The 6,066-nt window shown below is 34.8% G+C and overlaps 1 pseudogene; it reads right to left on the bottom strand.

Moving 5' to 3' along the window:
* Window positions 1-5,057: 5,057 nt before the first annotated feature.
* Window positions 5,058-5,569, bottom strand: LOC138168573 (ubiquitin-ribosomal protein eS31 fusion protein-like; annotated as a pseudogene).
* Between the last annotated feature and the right edge of the window lie 497 nt (window positions 5,570-6,066).

The following is a 6,066-nucleotide window of genomic DNA, read 5'->3' as shown; positions in this document are numbered from 1 at the left end:
CATCATAGATTTCCATCTTAATTCTCTACTGCTCTTTTGTATGCTGCCATGTGAGAATTTTATTTAAATATGAACAAGTTTTGTAGTAGTAAATTAAAATCCTTTCTATTGTGCAATATTATCTTTCCAAAACATCATCAGTAAGTCAGTTAATCAACAAATATGTACTAAGTGCTTATTATGATCCAGGCACTATGCTAAGTTCTGGGAATACAAATGCAAATAAATACAAAAAAGAAAGACAATTTCTACCCCACAGGGAGTTTATATTCTAAAGGATATAAGGAAACTGAAAAGGGAGGGTAGGGAGGCTATCTAGCTAGGGGTGGAGTGTATCAGGATGGAGAAGTCTGTTGAGAAATAAAGAGATATGGCTTGCCTGGACACCCTCCTTAAATGGAGGTTCTGAGGAGATCCACCTGATCAGAGGGAGGGGCACATGGTACTTCCTAGATATCAATTCCAGGGATTAAGTGATCTTCAAGGATGAGGAGGATCCATGATGAATTCAACCAATAATATGTTGAAAAGGAAATGTCTACAAAATTGCAGAATGTAATGGATTTGTTTGTGGGAATGGCTTTATGATGGCAATTCCAGATCAAGAAATTACAGATGGTTATCCTTAACAAGACTGGTTTTATGTGGATTATTCAAGTATATATTAGAGACAGTGTATCATATTATTTCTAGCTTTAAAAAATTAGCCACCTACAAAATAACTAGCAAGATATCACCTGTTGCCCAGAATTATGTATCAGAAACTTGCTATGTTTGTTGCACAAATAACAAACCACCATGCTACAAAGAACCATATTTTAAAAATAATGTTGTCATTCCAAATACTCATAATCTCTGAATTACATGGAACAAAAACTTTCAAATTATAGAGAAATAGTAGAAAATAGAGAGACGTAAAGAAGTTATTAGATAAAAGTCATGTTGGAAAGAATGAAGCAGGTATCACCCCTGTCTTCCTGTCTGGTACTGAGTTCTACCAAAGATTCTTACAATGAGCATATAGAAGATGAGTTTGTATCCTAATATTTTTACTCAACTACAAGTCCCTTAATCTATTTATCTTTTAATTGTTGATAGCATCTATGAATATAAATAGAATATAGACTATGAAAAGATAAATACCAAAGAAAATAAATTACAAAATAATAATGGCAAGATTTTTCTGAGGAGTATTTCTCTCTGAAACCCATCAAGAAGGTAATGATATAACAATGGTGATTAACCCCATTTCTGCAACTTTTAGGTTCATAAAGATTTTTCCTCACAATAAACCTAGAATGTAGCAATAGATAGCATGTCCCAAAAGTCTTAGTGCATTTTAAAACACTAGCTTAAAATTAAATTTAAGCACTAGTTTTAAACTACACCAAGACTTTTGGGACATTCTGTATCATATAATCTTTTCAAGTCCAAGTTTTATACCCCTAAAATACATAATTTTCTTTTTCTTTTAATTCCACATAGAGATCAATCAGCCTCTTTTGCTGTTAGTGATAGTAATAGCTTAACACAAGCAAACAAAACCCCATTTACTTCATAAATTATTTCTACTTTTTCCTGCTTCTGACCTGGTACCAAGGCACCTTAGTTTTCATCTTGAAACTACCACTTAATAATGGTGTGACTCATTATTTTATTAAATCTTTCTGCACCTTAGTTTCCTCATCTGGAAAATGGAGATAATATTTGGAAACTCACCTCCAAAAATCATTTGAGGATGAAATGAGATAATATAGATCAAGTTCTCTGTAACTTTGCTTTGGGCCTTTCCTCATTGCCTTTAATCCTTCCAACTGGAGTATCTCCTCTCTCTTGCTTCCACTTCTCCTCTTCTTGTGTTCTGTGACCTGGTCTTTTAAGTGTCTCTATTACAATGATGCTCACAAATTTAGAAAAGATTCCAGAACTAAATTGTGTTTTAGGAAGAGATAAATGTGCCCATTGGTGGCTAGCTTTCAAACACACTGATGATGATGATGGAAGAAAGAAAAAAGAAAGAAAGAAGGAAGGAGGAGGAGGAGGAGAAAGATATGGAGGGAGTGAGGGAGAAGGGGAGCAAGAAGGAGAGAGGGCTGGGGAGAAGTAGAAGTACTTACAGCTTCCTTATCATTAGTCAGTTGGCAAGTTTTGGTCTGATTGCTTTAAATAACAAATTCCTATGAATTGGAGCTGCAGAAGTAATGTTATATCATGAGAATATGTTCATGTAAGGGATACCATGAGAAAGATCTAATAGGAAGTTCTTTATGGTCTGAGAAACCTCATTCCCACTTGTACAGGCTCAAGAGAATGGATAAACTTTGGTTAACCATCCAAACTTGGGCATCCTTATCTTAATTAAATCTGATTGTTAAATTTTCTGACATGGCTCCAGATAAATTTATGTATTCATGTTTTTTTAACCTGAAACATTTTCAAGTGTTTGAAGACCATTAGGAAACTAGGAGATGTGTGATATTGGAATGGACTCATTCCAATTTGCGAAAAAGGAAAACCATTTTAGATAATGAATTCTTTGTAAAAGCAGAAAACATTTCTAAATTAGTATGCTTCAAATTCTGAGTGCATTGTTTGTTCCTGGGGTATAATAAAGGTAAGATTTGCCTATCTTCTTTCTCAGTTTAATGAACGTTTGAGTATAATCTTCATTTTAGAAAGAAGAATCAGTTACCTTTGAACTTTCATATGCAGATCTCTACTTGTAAGTATTCATTACCCACTTCCATTTGCAATGCTAAAAAGATTAATTGATTACTCAATAAATTATCACTTTACAGATCAGGTTAGTGTCTTAAACAAACCACCAATCACCTTGTTAACATGTAGATAGAAATGAATTGTTTTCAATAGGATAAACACTGTCCCTTACCTAGGCGGGGCAATTAGATTATTGATTTTAGGTAAATGTCTTGTTAATTATGCAGTAGGCTTCACTTCTCCTGTTAATTAAGTTACTGCTCTTTTGAGTCAATAAACTATATCCTCCGGAGAAACAAGACTCCCCACAAATGGCTTCCAAGAAGACTCAGAGAAGAGGCAGAATACTTCTTGTTTTCTTCCTCTAAATAAGAAAGTCTTAAGTACATGAGAAATTTTAAAAGAAAGTTTCTATAGCAGAGAGGACACTTAATTTTAAGTTCCAGGACCTTGGTTGAAATTCTGACTGCTAATTATCAAGTATTCATCTTTGGTATAGTCACTTAACTTCTCTGGCCCTCGATTTCCTCATTTGTAAAATGAAGTCATTCTGCCACAAGAGTTCGAAGGTGTCTTTCAGCTCTGAGTTCTATGTTCTTCTGTCAATGCCTAGAATCATAGATCTAGAGGTAGAAGGTATCTTATCGGCTCTCTAAGGCAATTTATTTATTTTTAAGTTAAGTAAACTGAGGCCCAGAAATATTAGGTAAAGTGCCCAGTCATCACACAGGAAGTACATGATAAAGGTGAATTATAAGACCAAGTCATTTGAATCTAATGTCAATGTCCTTTCCATTGTATTATTCCATTCCTATTATTCAAAGTGATTATCTGAGAGTCATTGGACCAACAGTAGCAGGCTACAGGAACAACTTATAATACTTTATGAAGTTCCTAGGCCATTATAACCAGGGTCCAAAAGGGACAAATATAATTATTGTTTGACCTTTCTATTATATTGATTCATTTAGTTCCACAATATTTATAAATCCTCTAATGTGCACAGACCACAGTGGTAGTCTCTGAAGGAGATAAAACATTTAGCTAAATATAAGCTCTGGCCTCATGTGGTTTATGCTCTAGTAGGGGATTAGGAAACATCATATATTACATAATAATGTGGGGCAAGCTCAACAGAGTTATAAAACCTATGGATCATCAGTCTAAGGGAATAGAAATGTTTATACTAGAAGAAAAGAATATTTAGTGGAGACACAATTGCTGCCTTCAAGTATTCTCAGGCTCATCAGGTCGAGCACTAATTTAGATTTTGCTTGGTCCACAATACCTAATATTTATATAGTGCTTTTAAGATTTGCAAAGTTTTTTTTACAAGTATTTTCTCATTTTATTCTTAAAACATTCTTGGATGGTGGGTTATATTATTATCTACATTTACCAATGTTGAAACTGAGGCAGACAAGTTAAATAGTTTGCAGAATTCCACACAGGTAGTGACTGAGGCTGGATTTGAACACGGTTTTTCCTGACTCCAGCTGAGTCCAGTATTCTATCTACTACATAACCTAGATGTCTAAACTACAAGCAATAGGTAGAAATTGCACAGAGGCCTATCTTAGTTCAATATAAAGGCGGGGGGGAGATTCTTAATATTTTAACCTGTCCAAAAATGAAATCATACCTCAGGAAGGTAGTATTGTAGGTTCCTCTTCTTTTGGGGTTTCATATAGAGGTTGGATGACTGTTTATTGGGTATTACTGTTAAGGTCTGGAATGAACTTTTGATAGTGTCTAAAAATCTATTTAATTCCATATATACATATATGTATATATACATATATGCACACATACATACATAGATATGTTTGCATTAACTAAATCATTGCTTTTGAACTGGACTAACTTTGTACTCTGATACACATTATTCAGAGTCCCACTTCCAAATAGTCTACTATACCAATTATCAGCATTGACTATCCTGTCTTTCTTATATAGCCCACCAGTGAATCTAAATTACAGGTGACTCTGGGATCATTTCCCTCATATTTCATACATAGTCTTTCAAGTCAGTTATATTCAGTGTTTAACACAAGAACACTTACGAAGTCACAGCGATTCATTTATCTATATAGCAGTCTGACTTCCACTCCCTTTTAGAAAGGCTGCTATCTTTTTTTTTTTTTTTTGGTGAAGGGACCCTCAGCATACTCCTCTACCAGCATCTGTCTGTGTACCAGTAAGGTGAAAGGACATATTATTTTCACTCTAATTATCATAAATATTGTTATAAGGGAAAATACCAGAGAGAAGGGTCTTTCTTTCACCATGTACTGGAATCCTTTTCAACTTGAAAGGGAAAATATTTTTCCCATTAAGTATTTTTAGTTGACTTTTTTTTATTAACACATATCCATTTACTTGTCTTCTGGCTTGTTGAAGCAGTAGGTTAGACAACACTTGCCACAATAATGTCTTTCAAAATGGCTAGCCAAAAAGACTCCAGGACCACATTCATCAGAAGGGCACTCTCATGGAAGGTGGCTAATCTTGCCATTCTTATCAACCTTATAGTACTTCAGAACAGCAAGCTTAACCTTCTTTCTCTTATGCTTGTTCTTTTTGGGAGTGGTGTAAGACTTTTTTCTCTTCTTGGCACCACCACGAAGCCTCAGAATAAGATGAAGGGTAGTTTCCTTCTGAATGTTGTAATCAGCCAAAGTATGCCACGCCCATCTTCCAGTTGCTTGCCTGCAAAAATCAACCTTTGTTAATCAAGTGGAATACCTTCCTTATCTTGTATCCTGGCCTAGACATTTTCAATAGCATCAGACAGTTCAATCTCAAGGGTGATGGTCTTCCCTGTCAAAGTCTTCATGAAAATCTGCATCATGCCACTGGGTCCACCCACTGATGGTGGATCCAAAAGAGAGACTCTCCAATTAATTTTTATATTAAAAAAATCATAACATGTATTTTTTCTTTTTATTCATTTAAATTCAATAAATTTTTATTAGGCATATAATACATATACAAGGCTACTGAAGTTCTAGTCTGATTCCTAATGGTATTGAGATCACTTTGGCTTTTGAAGAGTTCTATTAATGTACTTTAAGCACCAGCCAGTCCTAACATCTGGAAAGAATGTGAGTATACCCTCTGGCAATGCTGGCAATGGACAATATTTGCCAATGGATTATATATGCTGAGGAAGGACCAGGGTAACTAAAGACTGAAGAGGTGGAATCATCAGTTGGCCTTAGGGTGTTGCATTGTTTGCCTTTAACAGGTCTTAAAGACCACCTACTAAGTAAGACATAGAGCAATTATTTCATATTGTGGAGGTGAAAATTACACTAATGAAATCATGAATCCTTGAAATGAGTATGT

The sequence above is a fragment of the Petaurus breviceps genome, unplaced genomic scaffold (assembly GCF_028583685.1).
Source record: "Petaurus breviceps papuanus isolate PSGF00001 unplaced genomic scaffold, PetGlider_PUasm1.0 37, whole genome shotgun sequence".
Taxonomy (NCBI): Eukaryota; Metazoa; Chordata; class Mammalia; order Diprotodontia; family Petauridae; genus Petaurus; species Petaurus breviceps.
This window is presented reverse-complemented; position numbering and strand designations above follow the sequence as displayed.